General features: G+C 39.6%; 1 long non-coding RNA gene across 1 annotated transcript; it reads left to right on the top strand.

Moving 5' to 3' along the window:
- Positions 1-145: 145 nt before the first annotated feature.
- Positions 146-1087, top strand: LOC145136099 (uncharacterized). Its single transcript, XR_013720229.1, has 3 exons — positions 146-246; positions 340-502; positions 691-1087. It is a non-coding gene; the product is annotated as an uncharacterized LOC145136099 (long non-coding RNA).
- The last annotated feature ends 19146 nt before the right edge of the window (positions 1088-20233 follow it).

Below are 20233 nucleotides of genomic sequence, written 5' to 3'. Positions count from 1 at the left end.
ACCGACGAAATGAAAATTTTAATATATCCAGTTTTCCCCCATTTTTTTTTGCTAGGTTTTAGATTCCCTCTATTTTCTCTGTTTATAGACTCTCACGATTCCTCTTCGACCTTCATCACGTCGCCTCTCCACTCGTTCTTCCAAATCCATCGCCGATTCTGCATCGCCATGTCCATCGACATCATTAATCTATCATTTTCGTCACCGGTTCATCAACATGAGCCATTTTCGTCACCATCATCGGAGGTAACACTGTATTCAAGTTGTTGATACCTTTTACATGTTTTCAAGTTTTCAAAGACAGTAAAAGCATGTTATCAAGATTTGATTGTTTTTCAGTGGGAAGTCATGTTGGATGTCATCGCTATTCTTATCCCTTCTTTGCCATTTATCGTCATTTGGACCCATATCACCACCACAGAAGACGCCGCTGCCACCCATCGCTCTCATACCACCACAACAGTCACCGACTTTAAACCCCTCTTTCAATTTCGCTTTTTAGGTATGAACCCTAACTCTTTTTTCTAGAATAGGCTCATAATCTTTTTGTTAGATTTTTGTGTTTAGGGTTTGAAATACTGATGAAACCCGCGATTAAAAAAAATTGGTTTTGTTTAGTGTTTACCATCTCTTATACAGGTTCTTATCTTTTGTATGCATGTATGTATTTTCTTCTTTTTTTTTATATAGAAAGATGGTTCTCTTGCAAGTACTGTTTGTGATCCCCTTGATGTTCATAGAACTGATGCATAATCAAGAGTGTGCAGAAGAGTCGGTTTATAAAACAATAATCAAGCTTATTGCTATTAAAGAAGGTATCCACATCAAAACTGGTAAATTTCATTTGCTTTAATTATTGTAAACAAAAAGACCCTTAAAATGATATGGTACAACTCCATATTCATAGATGGAAACTGACATTAAATAGAATATCAAATAAGTCCACCGGATCAAGTAATTCACTTAAAACATTGCACCATTAGTGCATATGTGGTTAACACTCATCTTTGTTATAATTAAGCATTGTTATTATATGTTTTAGTTCAATAAGATACTAACTTGTTTTATTTCAATACTTTTTAGACTTAAGCACCAGAAACCAATGCAGCTAAACTTTTTGCAAATACAGAGGAGCAAGCAAGATAGAGTTTTTATTTTGGATCTCGTTTTTGTCAATTAATGGGCTAGGTTAATGTAATGGAATTTGTATTTTTGTAGGTTGATGTATTGGATTTATATTGGGTTAAAGGTTTAATGTATTGTGGTTTTTCTGAATTATGGAAAGAAAAAATGGATTTATTACAATTTTTTTTTTGTTTTTGGTTTTTTTTTTTAATTAAATTGAATATTCTGTTGGAAATATGTTGGAAACTTATTCCGTCACTATTTTGTAGGAAATAGTCTGAAAAAGCGTGTCAGGACATTTTGTTGGAAAAGTGTTGGAAATTTCCTACAGAATAATCTGTCGGAAATTTATTAGACATTTTGTTGGAAGTTTGTTGGAACCATATTTCCCACGGCCCTTTTTCCAACAAACTAATTGTGTCGGAACTTTGTTGGTAAATGGTGTTTCCTACTAAACACCAACGCAATAGCTTGTAGGTAAGCATACAATTTTCTAGTAGTGAGATTTGCTCTAAATCTTTAAGGGTTTTGATCATTGTCGATTCACTCCACTTATAACACGCCCCATTTAATTGTGTATTATATATATATATATATATATATATATATATATATATATATATATATATATATATATATATATATATAGGGAAAAGGGAATATACATTACAGCCCCACCTAAGCTTAGGTACTAAACCTCTTGAAAATACATTGTTTTACTATATAAAGATTACGGTTAATGGATTCACGATTAATACTTCAAGATGTAAATTCAAGATCGAAACAATAGGGTTTAGGGTTTAGGGTTTAGGGTTTAGATTTAGGGTTTAGGGTTTAGGTTTAGGTTTAGGGTTTAGGTTTTAGGGTTTAGATTTAGGGTTTAGTGTTTAGGTTTAGGGTTTAGATGTAGGGTTTAGGGTTCAGGTTTAGGGTTTAGGGTTTAAATTTAGGGTTTAGGGTTTAGGTTTAGGGTTTAGTAATGTTCACTTGGGTGAAGTAATAAACGATAATTGAGGAAAGAAAACAGGGATGGTAAAACGATAATGAAAGAAATAAATGTTATGGAGGATGATATATTTACCAAGTGAAACCAAACCGAGTATATTTAGCATGTTAAAACGTCATATTTTAGAAGTTTAGCACCTAAGCTTACACACACACACACTCATACTAACCAATTATCTGCACCAAACGACGCGTATTTTGTTAGATCCCCGTACAATGTGGCAGCGCGGGATAGTTTCTTTCGGCAGACTATTTGGTTTAAAAATACAACATTCAGTGATTTGTTTTTTTTTTCAACAGCCAACGAATAGCTTGTTTTAGCGAACATCGGATAATTTTTGTTTGAAAATTAATTTTCTTTGTAAAAATGTGAGTTATTTAAAAAAAAGCCTTTGGTTGTGGTCATGTTTGTTATTAACATGAATAAATAAGTATAAAACAATACAAAAAAATGCCAATTCACTACTAGAAAAAGTAGGGATTTCCTACAAATATTTCCGAGGAAAATGAATTTCTCGGTATTACCTACGAATTACCGAGAAAAGTCTTATTAATAACCATAAACGCCCTTTCCTCGGAAATCCTTGAGAACTTCCTACACTTTTCCTAGGAAGGTTGTACTAACTACAGTTTCCTCGGTATTTCCTACGCTTTTCCTAGGATATTTATAAATACCCAACTTTCCTCTGTATTTCCTTAATAATATTTTTTTAAACAATTTTTTCCTTGTAAAAAAAATCACAGCGAGTTTATGTAGAGAATACACTCATTGTTCATACACTTTTCCTATGAAGGTTGTACTAACTACAGTTTCCTCGGTATTCCCTCGGTATTTCCTACACTTTTCCTAGGATCTTTATCAATACCCAACTTTCCTCGGTATTTCCTTAGTAATATTTTTTAACAATTTTTTTTCTTGTAACAATATAAATCATGTCGAGTTTAGTAGAGAATACAATCATTTTTCCTACACTTTTCCTACGAAAGTGTACTTACTACACTTTCCTCGGTATTCCCTCAGTATTTCCGAGGAATTTCCTAGGAACTAGCATATAAATGATCAATTTATATAGACACTTGTGTTACTTAAACAAATTAAACCATGACTGTTACTATACTTCACTACTAGAAATGAAGTTTCCTCACTTTCCAAGAGATTTCCTAGGAATAGAATCCATTTTTTTTAAATTCGAGATTGAAACGTCTATTTATTCGTTCAATAATTTTGTACAACTTGATTATATATGAATTGTTTTTAGCTTACCAAGTTATGGATGATATATACATACGTACGTATACACACCACCATAACACATTACTCAGAGCATTTGTTTATTATTATATATTCTATATATTGTATATGTAACACCCCGTTTATTTAATAAATAAATAAATTAATTAATGAATTTATAGTAGCCCTAAAATCAATAATTATATAGCGAGGTGTTGGACTCGAAGAGTTAATTGGCACAATTCAGAAGTTGGGGGTTAAAAATGTAAGTTCCAGATTGGTTTTGTAAATAATTATAAAGGTAGGGACTATTTGGTAAATTATTGGGACTTAACTTGAAAGGATTTTGAAGACTAAGGACTATTTGGGTAATTTTGGAGTTAATTTGAAAGGAAAATAGGTGGAAGGGCTGAATATGTCATAATTGAGATATTAGGGGTTAAAAGGGTAACTTCTGGACCGGCTTTGCAAAGAAATTCAAAAACGGAGGGCTGTTTGGTAAGTATTGTACTTGATTTGTAATGAATTTTAATGCCGAGGATTTAAGCGGTTAGTTATGGATTCGTTTTGAAAGAAAAGGGAGAAGGAGGGGCTAATTCTGTCGTTATGGAAATAATGCTTATGGGGCTTGGGAGTATATAACCGTTGTCTAACCCTAACCCTAGAGAAATATGCCAGCCGCCAACTTCACCACCTTACATCCCCTTCACCGATCGTCACTTTCCCTTCTTGACTTCCAGCGCCGCACCATCATCACCATGGATATCGAAACCACCGAACGACCATCCCATCCGCCGGCGAGGGCGGTTACTGCTACTGTTTCATTGCCATCCTCTCCAGCCGGTCGTCGCCGCCGCTTTCTTGCCGGTATCGAGGTCGCAAGCGACCCTTTTGCCTCCGTCGCTGATGTCGTCCTGCTGCTTCTGAAGATGTGAGTCGCCGTCATGCCATTTCCGATCAGCGAAGACGACAAAGACCGCTACCCCACTGTTGCTTTGCTGCCGGTAGTCGCGGTTGTGGCCGCCGTTCGTTGTCTCCGTTCTTTCTCTTCTTCCTTTTCGTTCTGCCGTTGATGGTCACCGCTATTACCGCCTCCTGCCATCGCCGTACACCTCAGGTGGGTGATTGGGTTCGCTTTGCGAGCATGGGGTGTGTGGGTGTGTGTTTCTACTGCTGTGCATACCGTGTGTATATGTGCTCGTGGCCAGAAAGCTTGGAAAACCACCATGGCGGCAGGTCATGGTGGCTGTCGCTATGAACAACCGTTTGGCCACCACCCGCCGCCATGTGGTGGTGGCTGTGTGTGATATTTAGTATGTATGTGTGTGTGTTTTAATAGGTAAGGGGTTGTATGGCCGGAATTCGTGAGAAAAGCCATCGCCACCACCGTGAGGTGGTGGCTGCCACCATGTACCGCCATGTGTGTGTTTATGTTAGTGAGTGGGAGTGTGTTTACTTGAGATTTAGCCTTGTAAAATGTATTTGGAAATGGATTAATGAGAAAGAAACCCTAACCACCACCGTAGGGTGGTGGCGGCTGCCTCTTGTGGCCACCGGCCGCCGTGTCGGGTGGCGGTGTGCCATTGTCTGGATTGTGAATCGTTTGGAATGTTTGGAAAAAGGAACTAAAGCCCTAATGGGCCTAGGAAACCCTAATGGGCTTAAGGACTTAGTTTTGGGCCTATTGGGCTATGAATGGGTTGGAAACCCTAATTAGGGTTTAGAAAACCCTAATTTTGGATATATGGGCTTTGGATTAATCGGGATCCGCACTAGAATCGTTTATTTAAATTGAAATATTAATTAAAAACCATTTGAAATTAACCCAAGGCCATGTGGGACTTAATGGATTAATTCCTAAATGGGTTAAGTGAGGAAAACTTAACCGTAATCATCATTTTATGTGAAACCCTAATTTTACTTGGGCCTTGAGTTGGGCCTTTCCATTAGGCTTTGGTGATGGGATTATTAATGGGCCATCCAAGAATAATCATATGGACTAGAATATGTTGTTGGGCTTTAGGGTAAGGCCCATATGAGGAGTTAGGCCCAATTTGGAAAATTGGGCCATAGTTTGGTCCTTAATGATTATATGATATTGGGCCATTAGAATGTCAAATGTTGGTCTGGAATAAATGGTCGTGCCTTAGAGTATGACCCTGTAAAGGTTTGGGCCCAATTTGGAAAATTGGGCCATATGTTGGGCTTTGATACCTATTTTGACTATTGGGCCTTTGGATTGGGCCTAGGGCTTTAATCAAGCCAAGATCGGGTAATGTAGCCTGCTACTCCAAGAACTTATGGTTATGTGTTGGGACCCAATTATTAATTGGGTGATGTTTTGATATTGACAGTTCGGGAATCTGTCATCCAGCTGCTGGGATTGTGTCTGCGGGACTTTAGCAATGCGGGGTTGAGTCTGCGGGACTTCAGCAGTGTGAGGTGAGTTACCATCCAGTAGAAGTGGATCTACGGCCACAATGCCGGCCCACTAGTAGGAGTTGTTTGTTGGATGATTGTCTTTGTGATAATTATCTGGTATGCCACTATTAGTTATGTTTGTGTGCTAGGATGCTTTGAGATACATGTTAGTAGTAGTAAGGGTGAAATAGTCCCCGGATATCGGTTGAAAGATACCGAAGGGGTCGTCAGAACCCATGCATGCCTAGCAGTATGTTTATGATATGTTATATGTGATAGTGGTAGTAGGAGGGGACTAGTCCCCAAGTTCGGTTGTTAGGACCGAAAGGTAGGTCGGGCACCCCAGATATGCCTGACAGTATGTTTATGTTATGATATATGTGGTAGTAGTAGTAGGGGTGAAATAGTCCCCGGAGTTCGGTTGTTAGGGCCGAAGGGTAGGTCAGCACCCTAGAATGGCTTGACACGGGTAGGTCGGCACCCCAGAATGGTCGAACCGGGTAGGTCGGGCACCCCAGAATTGCCTGGCAGTATGTATGTTATGTGATTGTATGGTGTGTGGTATGATGGGGCAACTCACTAAGCTCCGTGCTTACAGTTTTCAGTTTTGGTTTCAGGTACTTCGTTTCAAAGGAAAGGAGCCAGCTCGATCGCAACGCATCACACTATGGTTTTTCCGCACATGAGATCTTTGGGATTACACTCTGATATTGTTTATGATAACATGTCTTGATTATTTCTACTTTGGTTTTGACATGACATGATGTGACAACCGTCAATTTCTGGTCAAGTAAAAGTCAAATAAAGTCAACAAGTCAAACCGGTCAACTCAATTAACCCTTGTGTATTAGGGTTTACCTTATGTTTACTATTGTACAACGCACCATCGTAATACAAAGCATCGCTTAGAAGTTTCATGTGTTCAGAACAAGGCTTCTACTCGATACCATCGTAATACAAAGCATCGCTTAGAAGTTTCATGTGTTCAGAACAACGCACCAAATTAGGGTAAGTGATGGAACTACTCGATAAAACATTGATACATACCCTTCGAGGGCGTATAACATTCATAACAAGGCTTAACGGGGTTTACACACCTTGCGTAGCGAAGCTAAACATCCAAAAAGGTCTCAAACGAAGTCTCTCTCAAATCTCTCTCACTCTATCTCTCGATACCACAAATCTCTCCCAAATCTCTCTAAGCGTGTGAAATCTCTCCCAAATCTCTCTAAGTATGTGAAATCTCTCCAAGTGTGTGAAATCCCTCCCAAATCTCTCCAAGTATGTGAAATATCTCCAAGTATGTGAAATCTCTCCCAAATCTCTCTAAGTATGTGAAATCTCTCCTAAGACCGAACCTCGCCTCCTGACTTCGGAATTTCGCAACTTCTTCCCGGTTATTGACCCAATCTTCGTTTTAAGCCTGTTTTTCATGATACCTTCATAGGACAACCCTCAGTCACTATTCCTCCCTACCTAGTGTATTATTTGTCCTTTGACACCCCTCCTCCAGCTGCATAGCCTCATCAAAAGTTGGAAACACCCATATCACTCCCCACTTTACTCACTCTCTCTCTCTCTCCCAAAAAGCAAACACCCCTCTCTCTCTCTCTCACTTTCCCTCTCTAGAACTCGAGATTTCAAGGCTGTTCTTGAGCTTTTCACTTCAGTCTTGGTAAGTATATTCATCCTACATGTGAATACTCTACACTCCTTCACTCAAATCATGAATCTCTTATACAAATATCGTCATATTTGTGCTTAGGATCTTCAAATCTTCAAGTGTCTCCCTAGTGTTCTTGACTTGGAAACTTCTTCTCTCCATCATCCATCCTAAGAGATCACTCAAGGTGAGTTCATACCCCCACATTTTCATGTTTTCTTCAAGTTTTAGGGCGGGGGGCGGGGGGGTACAAGTAAAAATCCTAACAACTTAACTAAACTCAAACATCAGCTTTCAACAGAAAAGTTAAGGTTCATTCACGAACTGTTTTAGACATCTTAAGCTTTTTAGTTTTCAAAAATGTATTAGTTGTAAATAGTTCAGGTTTATACCTTTAAAATGACTACTTGCACATATCCATACGATTTTTCTACTATTTATGGTGATTTTTACAAAACTGCCTACCACTGTAGCTACGAATTCGGACCAGTCAGTGAATATGAACGTTTTCACACCAGTTAGAGACTTTTAAAAATCATAATAAACTTTATGGACAAACTAGACACATTTTCTAAACTCTCAAAATTTACGGATTTAGTTTTCGACTTCGTATGATTTTTCTGTGATTTTTCTAAGGCAGTGCAGAAATGTTAAAAACAAATCAACAGCTTATAACTTTCATTACACTTTGTAACATGTTGAGCAAAGTGTTAATCTTTGAGGATTTCATATTTTTCATGTGTTTCTTGTTGTGGTATAATTATATAACAGAAATTACTCACTAATTTGTAAGAATCCTCCATCATTACCAATAGTACAAGACAAGGCATGATAAACATAGTTATGTTTTTGCTATACATGCGACTTACATAGAAAAAGGTTCTTTTACATTACAAACACTTATGATAAACTATGGTAAGTATAGTTTATGTTTCATACACATTACAAACAATTATGTTAAACTATAATAGGTATAGTTTATGTTTCCATTAACACAACAAACACATTTCGGAAGGTTTTATTCCCACAGAAAAAGGTTTTACACTCACGCACACTACACGTAAACTTGTTAACGTAAATTATGAGACATTCTTCTTAGTACTCCTAGAGTACAGGTTAAAATTCCTGGTGGTTATAACCAGAGTGTCTTGTAGGGAGAACGTGATAGTTGTGTATAGATCTATATTGGGTTTGACAAACCACACCTGAGCTGCATGCAACAGCTAGACCGACACGTCTGGGGTGACAAGTGTCATTATCCTTTTCGACGCCTGAGAAACGTCGTGGCAGGTTCATTAGTCATAGTATGGTTATAGCGACTCACATAGGTAGTTAACAACACATAAAGTTTACGGGGATTTTCTCAAATCAAAAAGGGTTTTATGTCGATTTAAAATCACTTTTTATATCAATAAGTATGGATATTACTGTACACTTTCGGTCTTGGAATTAAAGACTACACATCAATTTTGTAAGGAAAATATTGGATTTTTCTTGGTATCACATAATTCATTACAAAGATTGGTTTCCAAACTCTTCATCTAAAAAGCTTATGAACTCACCAACTTAATTGTTGACACTTTTTCAAAACTACTTGTATTCTCAAGAAATCAACGAAACCAGGTAATCACAATCTTTTGAGGATGGAACGCTACGGCATTGAACAACTATTTTTATATCATGTTGTAATCAATCATTGAAATATGTAACACTTGAAACCATGTAATTCTTTTCCGATTATATTTATGATTGGTTGTATTGCTTTGATCACTATTATACTCGTTGTTATGATACTATACATGAAGTCCGCCATCCCCAGACGTTTCCACCATCCTTGGTTTGGGGGTGTGACAGATTGGTATCAAAGCATTGTTTATAGTGAACTAAGTATATCGAACCACATAAGATATACAAACTATAAATACATTGGGACTAAAAGTCTCTGATTTAACAATTTCAAAACAATTATACTTTTAGAAATGAAATAGTTTCTTGTTAAAAGTATGAGTACATACATACATACTAGTATAGTATCATATCTAGGACAATACAAAAGTAAAACGAGGAGTTGGACACTACGAGAAGAACTTGGGATATGTAATCAGAGTTGGGATGAATATAGCCTGATCAACTATATTTATCCGAGGTGTGACTAATGGATGTCGGGGTATGGTCATAGTGAGCAACAAGCCTAAAAACTTCCCAAACAAGAAAATCGTTAAGAACCAAATATAACATTTAAAATACGATAGGAGTATTTTGTGGTACTGTAATTTATGTGAAAACTAAACAGATCCTTATTAATAGGTCTATAGTCACTAAGTGGATACTCTAAAGTTATATATAACTTAGAGATCATAGACTTAGAATCTGTGGTCATTGCCTTACTTCCTTCTCCTTGTTTGGATGTGGACCTAGGGTAGGATCACTTATTCGAAGGTCTATCATATCTTTGTTATATGTAATTAGTATGCACTATGTCACTATAGAAGTAACTAATGAGGATCAAACCCCTATAAGTATTTCTAGGGATACGACTAATATATGCTTCCTACCCCTCCTATTCTCGCACGTATAACATGGCAAGATTCTACTTACCAGGAGACCCCTACTTTCCGAACCCGGAGAGTTTGTGGGCGATTGGGAAAAGAGTCGAAAGTAGAGCCAGAGGTCGACAACTCTCCTTACATAGCCAGGACTCTCGCGAACCGTTTCGACTACATCGAACATGTGCCCCGTTGGGCAGCATGGATCGAGGGGTGGAGTCGCTATCAGCAACAGCAATCGCCATTTGGAGACCAACGAGGTTGCTATGACCTCAACCACGGGGGACCGACTGATAGAGCCCTCCCGGCGAAGACCCAGCAGATCGCGAACATCGGGGATCAAAAACAGGGAGACTGCAAATAGAGTTCGGAAACTGCGCGCTACTACAAACACTACCATCTCACGTACCCGAGACTTGGAAAGAGATTGCTATTTCAGAGACCAACTCCTTAAGAACCTTATCGCCGCTCGGGCAGAGGCAAAAGAGAAACAAGGTAGACACACGACACTCGAAGAGAGAATGGTTGTAGCCAAGCGTCGATTGGCAGAGCTGCAAGGTGCATCGACTTTGTCTCAGGCATCGCAAGGGACGGATCGTCGTGAGTAGAGTTCATACTGCTCACAAGACCTTGTAGATTAGGTTCATGAGTATGCGTTAGTGCTACTCTATTCTATGTGTAAGCTCAACCCTGCGATTTAAGTGGTTATTCTAATCAGGGGATTTATTAGCTGTCAAAACTTTTCCTTATAATGATTTGGTGTAGACTTGCATCGAGGTTAAAAATTTTCTCTGAAACTAAAATTACTAGAATCATATCAACAAAATGGGCTTACGGCAGACCCATCAGACTCAAAGGTCTATTAAGTCTTAATCATACCACTAAGCATACATCAAGTGGTCGTAAGAAGGACCTAGCTTGGATCAAATTACAAGGTTTCACTTGGATACAGAACTACTAAAATACATGGGTTTATTACAGACTTTCATTAAGAATTGCTTTCAGAACACCATAAAAATTGAAATGCAATACACTTAGAACTAAGATAAACTTAGTTGGATAACCCACGACGCATAGCGCTTTCTAACGACTCATTATCGTCTCACCTTTAAACATTTTGGTTGAAAGGTGCCTTCTTCATAGACCTATAGGGTGCGATCATACCAGCACTAATACACCGGATCCCATCAGAACTCCTCAGCTAAGAGTGTTTTGGCAAAGATAGTAACTAGGATGGGTAAACTTAACATTCGTACAAAACCTACTTCTACCCATTTCCGTAACTCCATATCGGGAGTGTTTAGCAGAAACACTAAGGATAGTGCAGCAATGTGCGAGATTTATATATGTGAATATAAATTGTAAGAATGCGCTTGAGGTAATCATCCCCACTCACAAAATCGTTCTTCATCATGAAACAGAATTATGTCTTCACCAAGAGGTAACCAACCAACTAGCAAGGCGCCAACCCTGCAGATAGACTCTGCTACTTTTCAAGCTGCAGTCTCGGCAGCCGTCATGGCGCAACTCAATGCTAACCACGCCAGCGGGCGCGGAGATGGTGTCAGAAATACTAACCGCAATAACAATCAAGAACACCAGCGGGCGTCACCAACGAAAATACCTTAGACCACAAACCTAAAAGCAAGAAACGGAAGTTTTGGAACAGAAAGAAGTGCAACCCATCTCAAAAATTCGCTAAGAGACAGCAATCCATGGCTGCCCCTACAATTACGACAGCACTCACAACACATGCCTCGACATCAGCCACAACATCTATCGCTCAAGCACCAGACAGGCAATATATGGGAACACTTCCAAAGTGTAACAAGTGTAACTACCATCACACAGGAGCTTGCCGGATTCCACGCTGTATCAACTGCAACAGGAAAGGACATACCATCCGCTTCTGCAGGACCCCGACCCAGCGCATCGCTTCAACCACCAATACTGGTGTAAGTCCAATATGCTTCCTATGTGGTGAAACGGGACACTTCAAGAGAGACTGTCCAACCGAGAAGAATGACGGAGGAGCAGGAGGAGTGTGACAACTAAACCAGCGGAAGCAACAAGGGAACTTATTAGGACTTTTGTAATGTTTCCAACAACGAAAAAGTTTAAGTACCATATGTTTGTAATGAATTCGGTGTGTTCGCTAAAAATTTCCGTCTTTCAAAAAATAGTTAAAATACTCCCTCGTTAAATCAAATCAAAGACACTCATATATGACCTTAGGATCATTACCGGTGAGCTGTGATGAATTGATGTATACATCAGGATTAATTATAATCAAAATACTACAGACTTAAAGCGAAAAATTCCGTCCTAATTCCTGTTCCATGTCTAGTGGTGGGATTAGGGTAGAGTCATTCACTCGTCGGTTTCATCAATATCAAATGACATACGACTTACATATATTGATCGATCATAGAATGATCGGCCGAGGATCACAATATAAAGTATCATTACTAGCTATCAGAACACACTTACTACCAGCACTAGCTACTGTGGTATAAATCATTTGCAGTAACAATAACATCGATCAAAACGGAAAACACTAAAAAGAAACACAGGATGCACCATCACTCTAACGAATACCTATTACGAATACGACTTAATACATGTGTCATCGAGAAACTCCGGTGTCGTCATTCGATATGGATTGGGTTGGATCATCACCTTATCAATTGCATATGTTACGAGAAGACCCTCCACCTAACCAGCTAAATATCGAAACCCTCGTCTCTCATAACCCTAAATCTGACTCTGATTCCCTGGTCATCCTTCACTGCGAAACCCCAAAGCACTCTATGGAGGTGTGTTATACCTTCTGTAACCCTTTTAAATTATTCCTAGTAAACCCTTCGAGAATATCACTCGTATAGCAGGTCATGATCAAGCACGGAAGCTTGGGACGAATACGATTAGTCTATCACTACTAAGTGTATATGCGAGGATAATATGTAATTAAGATTCTACGGACATTGGATGTGTACTTCCGCCCTATTTCCTGTTCCTTGTCTAGTTGTGGACCTGGGGCAGAGTCACCCATCCAACTGTCTTACCAACCCTAATTACATACGACCTTTATGCGCAAGTTAAAGATAGATGGACCAGGTACGAGTCCTACTAGGAACTTCGGGACAAGGCTACCCAGGAGTGCGAGTGAACGTTCTACCATCCGAATAAGTCTAGTCGCGTAAACTAAACCCATATGCTCCCTACCGAACTAATCGATCGAGAAGCTCTACAGCAGGCCCTATGCAGCGCTCCGAGGAGAAGTTATTACTTATGACTTAAGACAGCTAAATACGTACGGGATCGGCTAGGTCACGCATGACCTCGAACTAGGAGCGGTATTATTCGACCTAGAGATCTAGAGGCACTATCTCCACGACACGAAGTGTACAATCTTCACCGATCATAAGAACCTAGAAGGCAAGAGCGGCAGGGCATGTTATCCCATGAACCGGATCTGGACACCGAAGTTGATGGAATCAGAAATGACGTCTTGAACAAAGCACATGAAAACTCACTACTCCATTTATCTAGGCTCAGACAAGAGGTATCTGGACCTCAAAAAGTAACATCAGTGGCCGAATAGGAAAGCTGACATCGCTACACATGTGGGCAAGTATCAGACTTGTGCCAAGGTCAGGGTAGAACAACAGAAGCCTTCGAGTTACCTACAACCGATGGGCAGAGCAAAGGAAACTGTTCAAACCTTGGAAGACATGCTAATAGCTTGGGTGATTGACTTCGGTAAAGCGTGGGAATGCCCACTTACCACTCATTGAATTTTCACACAACGACAGCTATCACCCTAACATCAAGGTCGCTCCATTCGAAGATCTCTATAGCCGCAAGGGTAGATCACCACTGCGTTGGACTGAAGTGGGAGATACACAGCTAGCGAAGGAGCAAGTTCCTAACAGCACCCTCAATGGCCCTGAAATCATAAGAGAGACAACAGAAAAGATCGTGCAAATTCGAGAAAGACTGAAAGCGTCTCGATATCGACAAAAGAGCTATGTAGATAAGCGACTCAAACCCTTGGAATTCCAGGATGGTGACCATGTACTACTGAAGGTCTCACCGTGGAAAAGAACGGTACGTTTTGGTAAACGGGGGAAACTAAATCCAAGGTACATCGGGCCATTCGAAATCCTTGTCAGGATTGGCCCAGTAGTATACAAGCTCCGACTGCCACAAGGACTTAATAACGTACACCCGACCTCCCACGTATCAAACTTAAAAAAATGTCTGTCCGACGAGACTCTTGTAATACCACTCGACGAAATCAAAATCAACGAGAGCCTCCACTTCGTAGAAGAACAGGTTGAAATCATGGATCGGGAAATCAAGAGAACGAAACAAAGTCGCATTCCTATTGTGAAGGTCTGTTGGGACGCTAAACGAGGACCCGAGTTCACCTGGGAGCGTGAAAACCGGATGAAAAAAAATACCCGCACCTTTTCCCTAACTCTTGAAGTCCCAGTCGAAACGTTAATTTCGGGACAAAATTCCTTCTAACGGGGGGATGAAGTGACAACCGTCAATTTCTGGTCAAGTCAAAGTCAAATAAAGTCAACAAGTCAAACCGGTCAACTCAATTAACCCTTGTATATTAGGGTTTACCTTATGTTTACTATTGTACAACGCACCATCGTAATACAAAGCATCGCTTAGAAGTTTCACGTGTTCAGAAAATCTACACCCAAATTAGGGTAAGTGATGGAACTACTCGATAAAACATTAATACATACCCTTCGGGGGCGTATAACATTCATAACAAGGTTTAATGGGGTTTACACACCTTGCGTAGCGAAGCTAAACATCCAAAAAGGTCTCAAACGAAGTCTCTCTCAAATCTCTCTCGCTCTATCTCTCGCTACCACAAATCTCTCCCAAATCTCTCTAAGCGTGTGAAATCTCTCCTAAATCTCTCTAAGTATGTGAAATCTCTCCAAGTGTGTGTAATCTCTTCCAAATCTCTCTAAGTATGTGAAATCTCTCCAAGTATGTGAAATCTCTCCCAAATCTCTCTAAGTATGTGAAATCTCTCCAAGTATGTGAAATCTCTCCCAAATCTCTCCAAGTATGTGAAATCTCTCCCAAATCTCTCTAAGTATGTGAAATCTCTCCAAGTATGTGAAATCTCTCCCAAATCTCTCTAAGTATGTGAAATCTCTCCCAAATCTCTCTAAGTATGTGAAATCTTTCTCAAAATCTCTCTCAAAATCTCTCTCAACTTTTTATAATCACTCGGGGCCTCCCGACCTTTGATTTAGTCGAAAACCGCTCGAAAACGGAAGTTGACGCGAAAAACAGCTTTAAGGAGCCGAACCTCTTAAGGAGCCGAACCCTCTTAAGGAGCCGAACCCTCTTATTTGAACCGAAACCAGCTTAAGAACCAAGACCTCCTCAAGAACGGAACTACCCTTCGCCTTTGGTCCCTTCTGATGGCTTCGCCTGCGAGGCTCGGACCGAACCTCTCACTCTCGGTTCTAATGCATCAACCGAACCCTTCTCGGAGCGAACTTACCTTCGGTTGTTCAGCTCCTAAGATTGAACCTCGCCTCCTGACTTTGGAATTTCGCAACTTCTTCCCAGTTTTTGACCCAATCTTCGTTTTAAGCCCGTTTTTCGTGATTTTAACACGGGATTTTCACCCAAACTCGTATTTTAACATAAGAAACCCTAAATATTCATATTTTAATTTTATTTTGGGAAAAATCATTGTCCAAGAATAAAATCTATTAAGTTAGATTTTGTGATAGAGTGTTGACTTTATCTAGAGTATGACACAAGCAACCCCCCCCCCCATACCTTCATAGGAAACCCTCAGTCACTATTCCTCCCTACCTAGTGTACTATTTGTCCTTTGACACCCCTCCTCCAGCTGCATAGCCTCATCAAAAGCTGGAAACACCCATATCACTCCCCACTTTACTCACACACTCTCTCTCCCAAAAAGCAAACACCCCTCTCTCTCTCACTTTCCCTCTCTAGAACTCGAGATTTCAAGGCTGTTCTTGAGCTTTTCACTTCAGTCTTGGTAAGTATATTCATCCTACATGTGAATACTCTACACTCCTTCACTCAAATCATGAATCTCTTATACAAATATCGTCATATTTGTGCTTAGGATCTTCAAATCTTCAAGTGTCTCCCTAGTGTTCTTGACTTGGAAACTTCTTCTCTCCATCATCCATCCTAAGAGATCACTCAAGGTGAGTTCATACCCCCACATTTTCATGTTTTCTTCAAGTTTTAGGGGGGGGGGGGGGGGTACAAGTAAAAATCCCAACAACTTAACTAAACTCAAACATCAGCTTTCAACAGAAAAGTTAAGGTTCATTCACGAACTATTTTAGACATCTTAAGCTTTTTAGTTTTCAAAACTGTGTTAGGTGTAAATAGTTCAGGTTTATACCTTTAAAATAACTACTTGCACATGTCCATACGATTTTTCTACTATTTATGGTGATTTTTACAAAACTGCCTACCACTGTAGCTACGAATTCGGACCAGTCAGTGAATATGAACGTTTTCACACCAGTTAGAGACTTTTAAAAATTATAATAAAATTTATGGACAAACTAGACACATTTTCTAAACTCTCAGAGTTTACGGATTTAGTTTTCGACTTCGTATCATTTTTCTGTGATTTTTCTAAGGCAGTGCAGAAATGTTAAAAACAAATCAACAGCTTATAACTTTCATTACACTTTGTAACATGTTGAGCAAAGTGTTAATCTTTGAGGATTTCATATTTTTCATGTGTTTCTTGTTGTGGTATAATTATATAACAGAAATTACTCACTAATTTGTAAGAATCCTCCATCATTACCAATAGTACAAGACAAGGCATGATAAACATAGTTATGTTTTTGCTATATATGCGACTTACATAGAAAAAGGTTCTTTTACATTACAAACACTTATGATAAACTATGGTAAGTATAGTTTATGTTTCATACACATTACAAACAATTATGTTAAACTATAATAGGTATAGTTTATGTTTCCATTAACACAACAAACACATTTCGGAAGGTTTTATTCCCACAGAAAAAGGTTTTACACTCACGCACACTACACGTAAACTTGTTAACGTAAATTATGAGACATTCTTCTTAGTACTCCTAGAGTACAGGTTAAAATTCCTGGTGGTTATAATCAGAGTGTCTTGTAGGGAGAACGTGATAGTTGTGTATAGATCTATATTGGGTTTGACAAACCACACCTGAGCTGCATGCAACAGCTAGACCGACACGTCTGGGGTGACAAGTGTCATTATCTTTTTCGACGCCTGAGAAACGTCGTGGCAGGTTCATTAGTCATAGTATGGTTATAGCGACTCACATAGGGAGTTAACAACACATAACGTTTACGGGGATTTTCTCAAATCAAAAAGGGTTTTATGTCGATTTAAAATCACTTTTTATATCAATAAGTATGGATATTACTGTACACTTTCGGTCTTGGAATTAAAGACTACACATCAATTTTGTAAGGAAAATATTGGATTTTTCTTGGTATCACACAATTCATTACAAAGATCGGTTTCCAAACTCTTCATCTAAAAAGCTTACGAACTCATCAACTTAATTGTTGACACTTTTTCAAAACTACTTGTATTCTCAGGAAATCAACGAAACCAGGTAATCACAAGCTTTTGAGGATGGAACGCTATGGCGTTGAACAACTATTTTTATATCATGTTGTAATCAATCATTGAAATATGTAACACTTGAAACCATGTAATTCTTTTCCGATTATATTTATGATTGGTTGTATTGCTTTGATCACTATTATACTCGTTGTTATGATACTATACATGAAGTCCGCCATCCCCGGACGTTTCCGCCATCCTTGGTTTGGGGGTGTAACACATGACATTATGGATGTTTTCTTATACTGTTGGTTTTATAATAACTTATTAAAAAATAAAATTTTTGGCCTTGAATTTTGGGTTGTTACAAGTTTGTATCAGAGCCTTGGTTTGAGAGATTCGGGCACACTCTCGGGTGTGTCTGAACTCAAACTAAGGACTTGGTATGAAAATTTGCAAAAGTACAACCATTTTATAAAAAGGAGTTTGAAAGAAATCTGAAAAGAGAAAAGAACTTTGAAAAGAACAAGGTGTGTGATGCGTGCAATCAGCCGATCTCAAGTAAGTTTTCCCCAAGATACCCATACATGTTATGATATTTTATGTTTTGATATGATTATGAGAACTGCATGCTAGATTAGGGCTGAGGATCTAGGAGGATGCATTATATGCCTATTGTATGTGCTTGTAGAATTGCATGCTAGTACTGATCAGTCAATGATATGATAGCCTGTTTGGGTTATGCCTGATTGTATAAGCCTTTGAATTGCATGTACAGACTCCTGAGTAGAGGATAGAATGGTTTGATTGAAATGTGATGGTTAGATTTTCCATTGTCTGAATGATGCTTGCTTTGTGCTTTGTGGGATTCTTAGTAATGTGAGCTAGCTATATTCATGACATAGCTAGTTGACTGTAACACCCCTAAAATTCAGGCCAATTTAAAACATTTTAACCCATTCAAAAAAACCATTAAGTTATTACAACTTGTTTCCAAAATAGTTTAAACATCAGAGTATCCCCAGAACCAAATCACAAAATCATGAAATATGAGGAGCGGTACGATCACACCTTTGCCTTGCCACGATCACCTGATGTGCCTGAAACAATAAACTGAAAACCGTAAGCTCGAAAGCTTAGTGAGTTCCCCCAAAATACTCGTACACACATAACCATACACATACAGCAATGAACAGCATACTATGGGTCCAATCAACCGTCAGGTTGGAATACCCCAGGCCCTCAACCGTCGGGTTGGAATGCCAACATACTACGAGTCCAATCATCCTCGGGATGGAATACTCTCAGCCCACAACCATCGGGTTGGAATGCCCACACACCTATACATACAATAACTACTACGGGTCCAATCATCCCTCGGGATGGAATACCCCGGGCCCTCAACCATCAGGTTGGAATGCCCACCTACTATGAGCCCAATCATCCTACCGGGATGGAATACTCCTGGCCCTCAACCATCGGGTTGGAATGCCCACCTATTATACATACAATAGCTACTATGGGTCCAATCATCCCTCGGGATGGAATACCCCAGGCCCTCAACCATCAGGTTGGAATGCCCACCTACTATGAGTCCAATCATCCTACCATGATGGAATACTCCTAGCCCTCAACCATCGGGTTGGAATGCCCACATACTAGCAAACATGTGCACCTATTAAATAATCATATAACAGTCTACAAGACAACATACTAGGGCCCTATCATCCTACCGGGATGGAATACCCTCTACTACTGCTCAACACGTGCACATATAACAGGTAATCTCCTACCAGCATACAGACAGTCAGACCAACTACAGGTCACTAAGCATAGCCACATCCAATCTTCCAGAATACCGATCTAACAGATCATACCATCATATAGCCATCCTATCTACCAGGATGCCAACTAACATAGCACACCAGTAACTATCTCAAATAACAAATCAAAGGGCCGGCCTTGGTGCCTTAGACCCTTGGGTATATTGAGGATAACTCACCTTGCAACTGCCGATCCAAACCACGAAAGCACAATCCCGAAGCACTGCCCCAAACTCCAATACCTATAGCCATCAATGATCCATTGACATAAATATCCGAAATACCATAATACCCTTGAAGGTCAAACTTGTCAAAGTCAAAGTCCTGGCCAAAGTCAACCTTCCTGATTGACCCTACTCGTCGAGTCAACCCGCTGACTCGCCGAGTTCCTAACTCAGAAAACTCTCATATCACGACTCGACTCGCCGAGTCACCCCATGACTCGTCGAGTTCAACAATCTCTAAGTCCTATCATGTCCAACTCACTGAGTCACCACTCAAATCGCTGATCTGCGTCTTAACCAGAAGAGGTTGGGGTTTTGCATTCTGACTCGCCGAGTCCAAGAACAGACTCACCGAGTCCACGACAATCTTCAACAGACTCGCCGAGTTGTTCCTCCAACTCGTCGAGTTCATGCCTATCTTCAACAGACTCGCCGAGTCCAAGAACAGACTCGTCGAGTCCCTTCAGTCCTTTATTCATACAGAGGCTTTTCGAGTCATGCAGGGGCTCCAAACTGTAGATCCACTCTTCTAGGGCATGACTCTCACGTAAAGTTGCAAACTTTACGTGGAAACAAA

The sequence above is a fragment of the Lactuca virosa genome, chromosome 9, assembly GCF_052849685.1.
Source record: "Lactuca virosa cultivar CGN04683 chromosome 9, Lactuca_virosa_CGN04683_v6, whole genome shotgun sequence".
NCBI classification, from domain to species: domain Eukaryota; kingdom Viridiplantae; phylum Streptophyta; class Magnoliopsida; order Asterales; family Asteraceae; genus Lactuca; species Lactuca virosa.
The sequence above is the reverse complement of the archived record's forward strand: the minus strand, read 5'-3'. Positions and strand labels throughout refer to the sequence as shown.